Raw genomic sequence first — 16,283 nt, 5'->3', positions numbered from 1 at the left:
AGTACGTCTTAAATGTGAACTAACGGAAATATGGTTGTGATAGCTTGGTTGTTTTCTCTCAGATATAATGACAGCTTGTATCATTCTGGCCCCTTCTTCTGCTCAGAAAAATTGCTCGTTTCCGAAATCAGACATGGATACATGTCACGTACGGTACTTATCCACCCTAGGGAACTGGCCATGATTCCAATACTTTCGCTGAGTTGATAAAATACAGCAAATGGTATATCAGCAGCTGATATATTTAGTCCCTACGCATTATGTAAATATGTTGACGTATCAGAACCTCGTGTTAATACACAGCTGACGAAAGCGTAGGCAGTAAACGTAAATGGTGTTGGTGTTTGGTATTATATATATATATATATATATTTTATATATAGTAGATAACTCCCGCGCATCATATTGCCATACGATAGTAATATACTATGGATGACATGGACGGAGATATTTTGTGTACAGCTAAGAAGTTTGCTGATGACACCAAATTGTATTCTGAGGTCTCTTCCAAAAGTGATTCTGAGAATTTTCAAGCGGATTTGGATAAGATTTTTTCCTGGTCTCAGGGGTGGCAAATGCTTTTTAATTTTGATAAATGCAAGGTAATGCACATTGGTAGTAGTAACCAAAAGTTTACATACAATCTTAATGGTGTGGAGTTACAGGAGGTCTCTGTTGAAAGAGACCTAGGTATCTACATTGACTCATCTCTGCAACCTTCTAAACATTGTCTTGAAGCTGCTAAAAGAGGTAATAGGGTTTTAGGTATAATCAAGAGGAACTTCAGTTTTCTGAAAGAGGACATCGTAGTTAGGCTTTATAAGCAGTTGGTTAGGCCACATCTGGAGTATGCTGTGCAGGCTTGGAACCCTTATTTTGCTAAGGATAAGGAAGTACTTGAAAAGGTCCAGAGGAGGGCTACTAGGATGATTAGTTCCTTAAAGAGGGTTCCTTATTATAGGCGGTTACAACTGTTGAATCTCACCACACTGGAGCTTAGGAGGTTACGTGGGGACTTTATCCAGGTTTTCAACATTGTGTATGGTTTCGACAATTTATCCTTTACAGACTTTTTCATGTTTGCAAACAGTAGTTGTACCAGAGGTCATTGTCTTAAACTCCAAAAGTCGCATAGTAGGATTAATATTCGGCATAACCTTTTTTCTAATAGGGTTGTAAATGAGTGGAATGGTTTGCCTGAGAAAGTTGTACTTGCAAGTAGTGTCAATGGGTTTAAGAATGCTTTGGACAAGCACTTTAAGCATTGTAATCGGTCTGAGTGTTTGTGTCTTCAGTTTTTTTCCCTCTCTCTATAGGGTCCTTGATGGGGACTTAAGTGTCTCTACTGATCCATTTTTCTATTAAACTAAACTAAACTAAACTGCGGAGTCAAGTTCAGAATGGGTTACACAAAGGGGCCGAATCTTACATATGGGTGTTGGGAGGTTGATGCAATATTCATCAACCATCAATTTTACTCCTATATTTGCAATCGCTATGAGCATGCAGTCTCAAAGCAAAAGTTATTTTTTTAGGTGGCTGGGATGGAGTGAGTGGGGCAGGGGCGTTGGTTTGTGGATACAAGGGGTAAGCAATATGGGCAACAACTATCACTATTAACTCAATGGGCTGCTTTAACTACGGACAATTTTAACCGGGTCGATATCTTAAGCAACGGACAATTCTGTTCACTGACGGCATTCCCTGACGGATTGTCAGTTGTGAAGATTCGGGATACTGTAAGATGATATAAAAGGATCGTCTTTTATGCTAAATCTCTGGATAGTTAATTGAAGGCTAAAATTGATGATGACGTCACTTCCTCATTGCATATCTAAAGGTTGAGGTTAATCAACTTATCAATTTTAATCATTCAGCCAAAACATCATGTTCTTATTAATAATATATAAAGAACAGAGAGTTGGATGTCATTGAGCACCATCAGTGCTTGGCACATTTGTATATGCATCGTTAATATGTCATGGGTCATAAAATGTCCTATTTTTCCCATGGAGTTTAGTGTTACATCTGATGGAATTGATCTTGTAGTCGGTGGGTTATACTACAAAGTCCAGTCACTTTAACTGATGAACGTCAACTGCTTAAGAGTTGAAGTTGAAAAGAAGAAATAGAAAAGGAAACAAATATTGAATTCGATAAGGAAGATGGTCTAATAACAAGGAGGAGAATGAACCAAAGTGTGACGCATGAATTATTCAGACAACCATTAGCGTGTGGATCGTGAACCACGAAGGTTCAACGTTATATAAAAACACAACATTCATCACAAAAGCTCAAGCGTTCGAAGCATTTCCGTTTTATAGGAATGACTTTGCAGCACACTTTTCTGCAAGAGTTTGACCAATTCTATATATAGCTCACTATAATCACGTGCCGGTAATTCACCTTCTACGGGACCGACGGAGAAGGTGGAGCTTAGGTGTGGATTTATCCGTCACTTTTTGTTTTGCCATGTCTTAACATGTATCATAATTATCCAGGCTGCTGTAATCATTGTAAATTCGAGTCAACATAACAAGTATGAGTGCATAACACATTGGTATACCGACGTAAAAACAATGCCCGGTTTCATTTCTACGAGGAAATTGACAGCTAGCTAACTGTCAAATTTTCATTTTGTGTTTTTTTCGTAGGCCTGCCAAAGTCCGTGAAAATGTTGGCTCTTGCCTTAAAACTTTCTATAAATGGTCGAAAGTTTGAGGAAAACACCGAAATCTTTCAACAATTTATTTGGACCTTTCGTTGTAGCCCCCATACACCCTCCTACTTTATTGAGTACCACCTAATGATATCACTATCCCAAGGTTTCAGGAAAATTTGCTATTTTGAGATTTAAATAGTCTGTTGAACTTTTAAAACGTTAACATTTCAAGGAATAAATCGAAATATTTGGGAGATATCAGGATTGAAATTTGTGTCATGAGTGTGTCATTTTGTCAGGTCATGAAGACAAAGTGTTGCCAGGAGGTGCAAACATGGCTATTCCTTTAGCTATTCTTCTTCTTCTTTTGTTCTTTGCATTTTTCATTCTTTTTTCCATTTTTAAGCTGATTTTACTTATAAGGTACATGCTCAGAAATTCAACATGTTCGATCCACCATTATTTTGGGAAGCTCAACTTTATAACGGAAAATAGGTACTGCTATAAATAATAAGTCTATAATAATCAATGCAATTGAGAATCGGTCTGTAATATTTTGATTTGTTCAAGCTATCACCTTTGTCTGTCAAAGAACTTTTAAGTTGCTATTTCCCTGCAGGGTGGGATACACATGTTCTTACCTTTCCTTGGTGGGGGGGGGGGGGTATGTCGTTCATCTCTATCACATAGACACCTGGTGATGGTTGGGTGTGCTTCTGATACCTTAACTAAGACTCTTCTAAGACGCGTAAGTAAAGATATTATTAGAGAATTAAATTGTATACAAGCATTAACAGATGCCTGTAGCAGCGGCGAATTAGATATAGGAGGCTGAAATTTGATGGAAACAGCCAGATGCGAAGGAAGGAGCTTGTGAAGGAGGGGGCATTCCCGCCCTCCCTCCTTGCGCAAGCCATTGGCGTTTAGTGCTGTTGCCAGATAATGGTACCGCTTAATTGGAACCACATCGTGACCGGGTTTGCGTTGCTTTTACCAAACAAACGTAATACAAAAACATAAGTGGATCTATCCACTAACAAGTAAAGAATTGTTAACGTATTTAATTTATAGTATTTTATATTTCTCTTTTCCATTAAAGGGGTTTTCTTATATAATCGTCCCTGGTCCTACCGAGGGAATACCATTACACTGTGTTTTTTTCAGGGACCTTAAGTTTCCTTTACCAGATTTACCAGATTGCGAAAAAATGCTAGCAAAGTTGATTTTACAGCAAATGATAATAATGGATTCAAACAAATTCACATACGTACCTCAAGTAAGAGAGTATCAATTTCCATGTGCTTAATGTCTTTCGTCGTTGTATAGTCATAAATTTAATGCTTGATACGTGTTACCGGAGGCCGGTTAAAACGCAAAACGTTCACTGTGAATTCTGAACTGCTCACATAGCGTAAACATCTTGTCGTTTAGGTTTCAGTAATATGAAAGCAAATGCACCACTTGAATGGCATTAATCTATCTCTATTGTTTCAAATAATGAAGATGTGGTTCGTCAATGAGTATCGATAAAGTCCATTAGTGTGTTACGTGTTGGACATAACGGGACTACTTGGTATTCCAGTAATGGCGGTTTTCTTCATTTCTTCATTGTTCATCAGAATGTAGTCAATTGACTTGTAAAACAAAAAGAACAAAGAACAAGGAATCGGATAACATTCATCCGAGATCAAACTAGTTTTATCTTGAGACGTGTACAACGAACAGATAGACCGAAGAGCTGAAGACATCCCCGAAGATCAAGTGTAGTATCTGTTCCCTTTAGAGGGGAATGGTCATACACACCTCACGATGGTCACACAGTCACAGTCTCGATGCAAGGGGACTATATAGTTGAGAGCGGATCAGATGTTCGGTAGTTTGGTTTTCGTGCCCAGGTTCTTTCCTGGGTGAGTTTTCTTTAAAAAAAAAAGTATCCCCGGTATTCAATCATGGGAGAATGATCGACAGATAGATTTTGCTGTAACTTGATTACTCACTTAAGTAATTAAATAATGTACAAAGCAGAATTTTAGTCTTAATATCATAATAGAAAGAAAACAAAAAACTTTGAGTCCAAAACTGTTTCTGTAGCTTTTCCAGTATTTTTCAAGATATGTATCGTTAAATATACTTAATTTCTGGAATATTCGTTTACTAGGCTAACTTGATGGTGACGTCGGCTCCTCATTGCAGTTCTTATAGTTAATGTTAATCCGTTGTTTCTTAAGGTCAACCAGAATATGTTCGTTAAACTTCATATACGCAACAGAGCACCCTTGGATGACATTCAACACCATTTGTCCTTAACAAATTGGTAATAAATTATAAACATGTCATTTGAGAACATATCATCTTAATTTCTCCCTTTGAGTTTTGTATTGAAACTGAGGTCTGATGGGCTAAAAGGTCAAGTCACTTGAACTAGTGAACCTCAACTGTTTAAAGGGTCATTCCAAAAAACAAACAAAAGATAAGTAAATGTGCTATACAACCCTAGCTAGACCGAGAGCAGTGGTTTTTAACGGTCCACGGCATATCAAAGTTACTTTGGTTCCTGAAGTTATCAAAACACAATAAGGGGTATATATTTTTTTTTGTGAATCTCAAACAAAGTTCATAAAATCACTCAGTTTCCGAAACTACCTACTATCTGGTATGAGAATTGCTACAACACTGTTGCTTATAATGGGACCATATTGACACTGGTATACTTTGGTCTTCTTGCAAAAGTGATATAGATTGAATTCTATGTATATTAAAATGTTATCACATGGTCTTGCTGGCTTGTATGTCTCTGGCATTGCAACGAATATGATGCTTGTTTTGGTGTAGGTTGGGTAAATCTTTGCCAACACATTTATACCCAACAATGAGTTTAATTGCTTGGCTTACCACAAATAACCCATTACAATAAATTCATTCCACCTTCAGAGTGACAAGAAAAAAGGCTTTTAGGGAATTCGATGGCGCTAGTTTGAAACAGGGTGTTTTTTAATATAAAATAATTATATGGCTCTTAAAGGCATCCGTAGATTCACTTTTAGGAGAATAGCGCCTCATCAGGCCACGTATTCAGTGGACGGTGGCTGCAAGCATGCCGGTCGCAGAGATGTCACCACCTCTGGCCAAAGGCAAGGATTCACGCACGCCACCTAGTACGCTTCTGGTCGATTTGACCGACCTTCTGCGCATCCTCCCGGGTTCTTTTGCGACAACAAGGGAGACATGGTACGGGATCCTAGGCCACAAAAAGTACCATACCTACAGCCAAAGGTATTATCGCCAGAGGCCTGTCTTGAACCCTAGCCACGATTTACACGACCGACAAGGAATGAGTCTTTCGTCACCCGCTTAACAGCATCGGCCACCACATCGGCTAGTAATTTATGTGGTTGAATTAATATATCAAGACTTTAGCGTCGACTACTGAAAGAGAAAAAGAAATTTATATCGTGTATAACCAACCATTGATGGAGTCGAACTCAGTTTCATCGGATTACCAGTCCACTGCTCTACCATCTGAGCCATTTGACAAGTTGACATTTCTCGAGCTTAAATAGGTATTATTGGTTGGATACAATCTATTGGTAACAGTGAATGACACTGCCTTCAACGAAATCTCTATTCATCCTGTTTCACTCTCATTAGAACAACGGATCTGAATATCTGTATTGACAAGAAGCTCACGCTTTAATGTCTTTGTTTACATTGCAGCAAGCAGTAAGAATGTCGTTTCCTTTCAAGACGTAAATGTACAATAGGCTTATTCCCCGATACTATCGATGAATTCGAAGCAAGCAGTAAAAGAAAAACCGATTCCGTGAAATCTTCTTATTCACAAAAGGTCGCCTACGATTATGCTCGCAAGAGAGTTCTTGTTGTAGGTTGTCTCCCTTTACAACTTTATTCTATGCAGACGATTATGAACTGGGATTAAGCCTAACATTTCAACAAACAATACCTAATCACATTTCAAGACCTTTTTGAATGAGGAAGGGAAAATACTTATAAAGTCAAACACGTTAACTACATGTGACTACTCTTATTTAGGAATCTGAATGGCTGGAAATAGCACAGTAATTCGAAACTCGAAACATAATTCATAGGGTTTTGAGTTTAGCAAGTAGATTTGGGAAACACGGGGATCGGGAATTCGTCAACTACAAGACTTTGTTTAGCCCGCAGTTACTTGTTGTGTTTATTGATACTCTGAAACTGCGGTATTTGCGTGAATATGGTCGACTCTATCAGTAGCTAAAATCTCTATAAAGCATAAGTTATAGGAGACAATAGCTGGTCCCTTTCAAGGTCGTAGCTACTCTCCTTTCACCGCCGCCCCTCCTTCTCTTTTCATTTGCCGATACGTTACTGAACCATGAAAGTTGTATATTAGATCTCTATAACAAAGATATAAACGAACGGAATATAACTTAAATTTCCTCCTCCTATATTGATTTGAAAAGAGGTGTTTGCGTCCCCTCTCATAGAGTGTGGGTTTGAAAAAAATTGAACATAGAACAAATAAGTGATTTTGTCTTTCATCCAGAACTCACCTTAATTTATTATTTGTCTTTCATCTAGAACTCTGTTTTACTCTGTTTAGCAAAAGATATTGTGTCATTGAAATAGGCGTGACATGAAAAAAATCAGGTTCAAGCATGAAAGGTATAAACGTAGTTCGGTAAATTGGGTAACTTATGTACGTAACCATGGTATCGTCTTGTATTAGGATCTTATATTGCCATTGGGTAACACGCAAATGTGTCACGCTCACTTCATACGATTTGACGCAAATATATCTTATCATCAAGAACATGCAAAATTGAGTGGGACCATCATATTTAATAAGACGATAGACCAACGGAGACATTTCTCCCTCCCCCTAACGTTAACTTCCTCACTCGACCTAAATTTATTCATGCAATACATTTAATCTTGAAAAATGAACATCACGTTACAAAGTATTGTAGGTGTTGTAAGTGTCAAAAGGAAGGAAGAACCAATGAGAACATGTGAACTACAGAAACATTCTTTGTATTCCTTTCCAAGTCATGGATGCTTAGAGATTACGTTGATCCCAAGAACTAAACCGCCATGAAATGGAAGAAAAGCTAACAGGGAAAGCATTCTTATAAGAAATCCCTCTGAAAAATACACTTTATACAATCATAACAGAGCTATATGCTGCTTGATCCTTTCTATGGATTTAAAACTGAAGACATTAGATCGAAGAAAAGGGAATGATACAATCGTGGCACACCTGTTTTCAATCTTTCAATCACATGAACTACGATTGTGGCAGAGGTCAGGCATAGTTTCCCTCCTCACTAGTAGTGGATTCTCCCTAGCAGGGGATTCTCCCTGCTTGCGTATGAGTGAGAAGATATAATTCTGTCAACAGGATCGATGAGTGGCTATATGGGAAATATTGTAAAGTCAAGTTAATTTGTTTTCATGTTATTTACCATTGATTTAAAATTTCTTTCTTTTATGTTTGTTTCCATTTATTCGTGTTTTGTACATTCTCTTGAAGTGGAATGTAGCAAATCAGTAGCCTATCAGTTGACACAGCTAAATTAAACCATGTAAGTGTAAGATATATGCCATAAGTATAGAACCCATAATGAGGGGGGGTACAAGTTGTTGTGTCATTTTATTAGGCGTGACATGACAAAAATCAGGTTTAAGCATGACAGGTATAATCGTAGCTAGGTAAATCGGGTAACCGTATGTAACCATGGTATCGTCCTGTATTAGGAACTGGTATTACTATTGGGTAACTCGCAAATGCGTCACGCTCACTTCATACAGTTCGACGCAAATATATCTTGTCATCAAGAAAGTAACGTGAGAACAAGAGAGTAGGTAGCAAAGCGAGGACTGAAGCAGGAGCACGTACAAGACAACGCAGCGAAAGACCCCCCCCCCCCCCCAAAAAAAAAGGGGGGAAAAGAAGCGAAACCCTTAGAGATTTTTCGCCCCACCATGTTTTTTTTTAGGGATTGTCACCCCGCCATGTTTTTCTGTTAGTTAGGACCCTCAGCTATCACAATCTGCTTGTTTGCCATTTAATTAATGGTTGGTGGGATCACCAACACATTCATTAAAACTTGGAATTTAAGAATATGTCATATCTTTGTAATTAAATAACCTAAAAGCACAACGTTAGTGTCTCAGTATATATATTTGAAGCTGTCTTGGTGAAACCAATCACAACCAGGAAAGTCAAAGTCATCCCTAATTAGGGCTGTTGCCATGGCAATAGCCATGATGAAATTTGGACTTTGAGAAAAATATCACATAATATACATATATATATACTATATATACATATACACATTATATTTTTTCTACATTGATCTGACGCTGCCCGGTTGATTGCAGTCAAGATCTGGATCATTTAAGGTCACACCATGATGAAAAATTCAAATTATAGAACAAAATGTAAAGTTGCTAATGGCTAACTGTATATTTGAGCAAAGACATGACATTTACTTCTCAAAATCGAATTATAACTCTTGCAACATTGTGTTGGGAATGAGCTTGATCTGCAATGATCTTGATGTAATCTACCAGGCCAGCCCTAAATCAATACATATATACATTGACACTTAGCTTGTGTAACTTTCTATGTTGTTTAGTGACATAAATATGACATTTTGTTGTCAAAGTCCATTTCAAACTTAAATTCAGTCAGCCTAGTGTTGCCATGGCTACAGTCTTAATTGAGCTCGATAGTAACCTTAAATGGGCCTGGTCTTGAACGCTATCAACCAGACAGTCTGACAGTTATATGCCAAAGACACATTGATTAAGTTTCCATGTTTTTTAGTTACAATTTAATGAATTATCTTAAATTCCCACCCCCCCCCCCAAGAAAGTTTTGAAGAGTTGTCATTGCAACGATCCTGATTGGGCATAATAAAAACCTTAAATGACTCATAGCTTGATTGTAATCAACCAGCCACCATGATTGATGTAACTATTGTGTTTTTATGTTGTATACTCCCAAAGATATGATTTTTCCCCAATTTTGATAGTGCTGGCAACAGCCCTGGTGGCCACACCCACCACTAATATAATGGCAAAAAAGTAGATTGTGACAGCTGAGGGTCCTAACTAACCGAAAACTTGGTGAGTGAACATCCCTAAAAGGTGGGGGGGGGGGGTTAATTTTCAATTTTTTATTTAACTGTAGCATTTCTCATCTTTTTTGACGTTTTAACTATTTTAGGTTGTTAAAGTTGAAAAGTTGCATGTCGAAAATTTATTTTATTCTTGAATGTCGCATTGCTTTCAGGCTTTAGTGCTTGCTATGCTCGCACTCCTAATTTGAAATTAGGCTGCTGACAGTATTTTTATTTCAAGAGGTTTTCAAGGGCAACATAAATCAAACCTTCGTTTAAAAACCCCGCAAGGTAGTAGAAAAGATTAAAGAAAAGAGGCAGAAAAGAGGAGGTCATGCATGCATATTAATGCATTATGTTGATTTAGCTGTGATAACCCATTAACAGAAATTGATGGTTTTAACGTATTAATTACTGCAAACATGGATCTTTACCGTTTTTAGCAGAAGGCGCTGTCATACCGGTCCTAATAGGGATGTGTCTAGGTTCTGGGTCCAAACAGTGACGTACATACGGTTCTGGTTCCTAATGCGCATGATCGATCCTTTTTCAGTTTTACAAATATTTTGTAGGCTATAGCACAGCTGTAACGTTCTCAATATATGTATTGGTTGTGAAAATATGTTTAAAGAGATCTCGTATCAAATACTTACGAGAAGAATCAAGAATCATTTCATTTCGGAGCACTGGATACAATTTTAAAGCCGCTCAAAGCAAAAATTTGGTTTAGCGGACGTGATTGACATTACCTCAAAGAAGTTTTCTGATTGGTTGATTACCAGACGTGCATGTGTAAAAGTTGTCAATCGAACGATGGGCAACATTTCGTTAGGTAAACTGTGGTAGTTATAGGAGTGGTTAAAAAACCACATGTTAGTTCGAATATCCCACACTATTTTTTGAAAAAGGGAATACACAGGTACTTTGCCCAGAAGTGACAGAGATTCCCCAAACGCATTCTCAGATATTTCAAAGACTGCAGGTTGTCCACTTTCGCGGAACTAGATAAGACTAAAATGACATTGCTTCACCGTTAAATCTAGGTATAACTGATGACCAATAACCGTCAACATCTTTTGGCCAAACACGGGCAGGTATACTTATAGAATATGATATCGCGAGGCCTGAACATTTTCAATTTGGGGATAATATTTGTGAATTGCATCTGGCAACAGCAGTGTGAATGATGTAATCATGACAATTGTGTTGAAGTTGTCTTTTTTGTTCTTCTTTATTCATATTAAAATTATGTATTCCCTGAGAAAAGTAATATGTTTAGAAGAAGAAGGAAAAACCGTTGCACTTTGATGAAATATTATATACGGACCAAAAAAAATTTGCGAATGTATCACATTTCAAGGGGAAATAGACAGAATATGCAAATAGTAGAGTAATACTATATGGTAGCACATCTACCGTGATAATATTTCAACCCTACTGTTTGCTATTTACTTCCCCTCACCCTTCACCCTTCACTCTCCCCCACCCCCACCCCACCTCACCAAATAAACAAGGGAGTGTTAAGCAAGTCAAGATAGGTTAACCATAGGTCTGTGAACCAATGGTCTAAGACATTTATGTTAGTACGGCCTGGCCTTAAAGTGTACGTTCATGTCACGCTTTGAAGCAATCATACTGACAGTGAAAAGTGTACTTCCAAACATTTACCCAATAGAAACTGGACTGTGAAGTGCTTTGCAGCGCCATATTGTCAAACATTGTCCAAAAGGGTGTTGGTTATTATATATATATATAATGATGAATTTTCACGAACACATTCATGAACCCTCAAATTCGTGCTTGAAATCATTTTGTTATCACGATCATTGTTGTTTGAGAAACTAATGTTACGTCACGAATCACGATATTATGTACGTTGCACCTTTTTCGTTGTTTGGTTGTTAATGCTACTAATGTTTCTATAAATAATTCTGTTTTAAACGGCCATGGTTCTGCACATCTGACATGCTCATACGGTTTAATTGATGTGTCTTCGTAACATCAGTTCAGTCTTCTGTTAATGCACGTTTTTGGTTGAGTGGAGTTTAGGTTAGACCTTTGTTTACTCAATTTTATACAGTTACATATAATGTGTTCCCTACGTTGCCATTGAAGTATATATATATATAGTGGACAGTTTTCGGATAACCACAAGTGGACAGTCAGTACTTATTTACCATGCCTATGTTAATTCACAGCCTTGTGCGTCTTGATCAGCACAGGTTATCTGAAATCAGGAATGTCACCTTCTTGTGACATACTTATTATTCTCACCTTGCCATTATGACATAGTTTTTCCTTTGTTTCTTTCAGTTTTACCGTCCATTCACTCATTCACCATTATTTACTCGAATTAAACTGGCCCATGATCTTGTCAATGTTTATCTTTGTTTTGGGGTTTGAGGGGAAATGGTTGTCTGGCTGTATAGCGCCCTCAGTATTTAGAGGTAGGACAGCCCAGCAGAATGTCGATTTAAACTGGTTTAAGTCGAATTAAATTGGTATATGTCGATTTAAATTGACATATACAGATTGAATTCGGCATATCATCGATTTAAACTTGTCGTTTAAATTGACATATACCGATTAATTTTACTTATCATCGATTTAAACTAGTATATGTCGATTTGAGTCGATGATATGTCGAATTAAACTGCGATTTGAATCGATGATATGTCGAATTAAACTGGTATATGTCGATTTAAATCGGTAGAAGACAATTTCAGCTGCTGGAAACTGGTATAAGTCGAAGGAAATTGGTATATGTCGATATAAATCGATATAAGTCGACTCCCCACGATTTGGGACTGATGGCCCGCCATAATATAGCCTACCTAACCGTATGCACAACGACGGCGACAACGTGCGTTCTCATCCTTTCTATGATTCGTCATAAGTTGTTGTACGAACAACATGTTATGAAGCTAAGCTAGCAATGTTACGTGATACGCGCTTCTTTTAAATAATTATTACAAAGCTAAATATAAAAGATTATATTGTCCATCAGTTAAGTTCGTTAAATGTACTAGAGTCCAAACATTGGACAATAAACAAGAATCATCCTACTGGGAAAAATTGTAAAAGAGCACTTTGTTTGTCTTTCTGATATATGATGCACAGATCGAACATGTAAAAGAATCATTCGAACCGGAAACAAAATCTGCTGATAATATGATATCATATGGTTATGTTGAAACTGGGAACACATTGCGCCATTTGTTCAAAAATTTCTCACTTAGACCCCTCCCCCATATCAATCGCAAAATGTGCACCCCCAACCCCTTGCAAATTCCTGGCTACATAGCTGCCTCGGTGGGAGCAGTACGGAAACCAATAGATTATGACGTTTGTTGCAATCAATGAGTTATAGATATGAGTATTAGGTAATATAATTCTATATATCACTATTTAGAACCAATTGGTTATTTTATTTGTTACTTTGTACACAGTACGCACTGTATTCAGTGTGTATTTATAGAAGCTCCAAATAGACATCTTTCACTACTGATATTTAAGGCGATGCGCGCCTGGCACTGTTTAATGTCGTGGTCCAGATTTCCTAATTATTGGCTGCTCAGTGTATAGAGGAGGTGAAAGCTTTACTGAGACATAATTGGGTTGGTGGTTGATCGACGTATAATTTATTCTCAACGGGGTAACACATGCAAGCTATCGACCACTGTGTCGTAATTTCATCGACGCGAACTCTCCACCGATATATGGAGCAAAATCTTCATCTCTGATACAAATGAACACAGTGACCTACCATGCATGGAAGCACACAGCATACTCACCCCATTGGCGGTGGTGATTTGTGTGTAGGGGGATTTCTATGCTCTGCCGACTGAAGCGACATTAAATGAATGGTGTTGGAGGTGTGGGTAGATCGGGGTGGGGGAGGGGGGGGGGTGGAGGTGTGAGAAAGAGGAAAAGCAATCCCTCTCCGGGTCCTAGTGATGATGTTATAATTGTTGGACACTTCCAGCTCAATGGATGGCTGGCAACATTATTGCTTAACGGTATTGCGGTTTTCAACAAGTTTAAAAGACCCATCGAAGATTACTCAAGATGAGATAGTTATCGTTCGAAGTAAGACACACCTTTAAAAAAATTCATCATGTGCAGGTCGACAAGGAGAATAATGCAGGAAAATTGATTCGATCCTGAACTCCACTCGCTCGACCGATAACTTCCCAAAACACCAGTTAGGCCCGTATAGAACCAATTCGGACCCCCTGGGCGATTATGTCAAATGTCCTCCTTTATAACTTCATCAGTCCCTTGGCTGTGTTCCCCTGACCCGCCCTCACACACGCACACTCATGTTGGTTTTACATTCCAACCGAGGACCCCATTGTATTTTCCATTGTTCAAATCCACGTACCCTAACCTTAACAATACCCCATACAATAGAAATTCTTCAGGGGACGTGGTGATTCTTTAGAAATCACAACCGAGGACCTGGAATTCTTTTGTTCAAGTGCTCGGTCAGATAGAAAAACAAACGCACGCAAACACACCCACATACACGCACACGCACACTCTCCGCCTGCTTGAATGCATAGGTTACGATTTCATCGCAACCAAAAATGATAAACTTGTAAGATTATACTTTACTTTATTAATTTTGATCCTTATTGTAAGTAACTCCACCTGTCCAACCTCCCCTTCCTCGATATATTGTGATAAAACCATACATCGAAACATTACTTAAACCAAATTTTTAATGTAACTTTTTTAAACATTAAGTCCATACATTTTTACTGAGTGTTAATGTCCAGTTTAGAATCATAAAACTTTATCTATTTCTACAGCTCAAGAGTTCCTTTTCAAGTAAATTGTAACATTTGTTTTATCAAAGTTCTCTCATTAAGTTCAGTTCCAACTAATTTTCTAATTTTCTCTTTTCTTTTTCACTCTTGTTGCTCTTACAAATTGTCATTTGAACCATCACATTTTCTCTTTTTCATTTCTGTTTGCCCTTCCCTCATCAAGGCACATGTGTGGCTCATGGTAATCACTATACCAATTAGTACGTCAATTGTACCTCTCTCACCAAAAGGTTGTATTGGGAGGTCACTCAAATCAGGGAGTTGTTATACTCCCTGCTCAAATGATGCCACGTTGCCTTTAACTTGCACCGCTCTGTCGCATACATCAAACCTGTTAAATTATTAGTTGTTAAGGCTTCATAGTGGTGTTACCATCAATAGATCGAGCACTCAACTGTACTGGCATTGTTTGGAATTCAGTTTTACCATTGATCACTTTCTACGGTAAGTTTCCTTCACTCCCATAACGTCTACTTCACTAGATATATGTCTGCTTTGACATATACGTCTGGGTGGAACCATCATCTAACAATGCATTTACCTTTATGATTTTGTCACCGTATTTTATGGTAACTGGCACGGTTCTCAGTGCCACTGCTTTATTTTTTGCCATCATGGTTTTAGGGGTATTCTCATTTGAATTATTCTCGAATTTAGATGTAGTTGTTGCTCCTCTTTGTTAATTTTGTCGTCTCTCTTTGAATGTGGTTTGTGAAGCAATCGATTATGGTCGCTATAGAGCAGCCATCAATACCACAATGCATATTTCGTCTGGAACTTTTGGCTTAGTGTTTACCAAAAAATTTGAAGCATAATTTCTTCTCACTCCGCAACTCCACACCGCTCATTGATATCCATTTTTCGCAATTGCTCACAGTTCCACAATTTGTGGAATCCCCCACAACATTGACATGTTTCTTCACTCTCTTTAATTTCTGTCACAAATGGTACGTTTTGTTCTGCTCGTTTGTTCTCTCAGGGAGCACCCAAATACATCATTCGCGTGCTGCTGCTTCGTGTTCTAAAAAATGCCACCATGTCTTGAAATTTGGGTTCAACATTGTTGTACATTACATCTTGTGCTTTTACTGTTCATTTTCTCTGCATGTTATATATGGCAATAACTTTTGAATCTTAAGTATATTTTCTGGGTTATTCAAATGACTTTAATTCATACCCCATCTGCTCTAATGTAATTTGGCACTTTCATTGATATTAGCTTCCATAGAGCATCCGAGTTGTTGTTACTCACTCGGCAGCTTAACGTCTCATCCATCAATGCATGCAAGATGATACGAGGTTGGCCAAAGTTGATCTTAAGGATTTCTTTTGCCTTTCATGCATATATAGCCCTTATCACCGAGAAGCACATAGCATTCGATACAACTTCTAGCCTTATCACCTGTTAGCTGGATCATGGAGCTATTTTCGTAATAGCGTCAATTTTCAGAAAATTGACGTTTTGACGAGATAACGGATCTCGTCAATACATCAATTTTCTGAATTTTGTCATCTTGTCGAGATGGTAGTAAGTGTGCAACTCGTCAATTTGCAGAAAATTGATGCATTGACGAGATCCGTTATCTCGTCAAAACGTCAATTTTCTGAATTTTGTCATTTTGTCATTTTGTCGAGATGGTAGTAAGTGTGCAACTCGTCAAT

Source organism: Apostichopus japonicus, chromosome 15 (genome assembly GCF_037975245.1).
Source record: "Apostichopus japonicus isolate 1M-3 chromosome 15, ASM3797524v1, whole genome shotgun sequence".
Classification (NCBI taxonomy): Eukaryota; Metazoa; Echinodermata; class Holothuroidea; order Aspidochirotida; family Stichopodidae; genus Apostichopus; species Apostichopus japonicus.
This window is presented reverse-complemented; position numbering follows the sequence as displayed.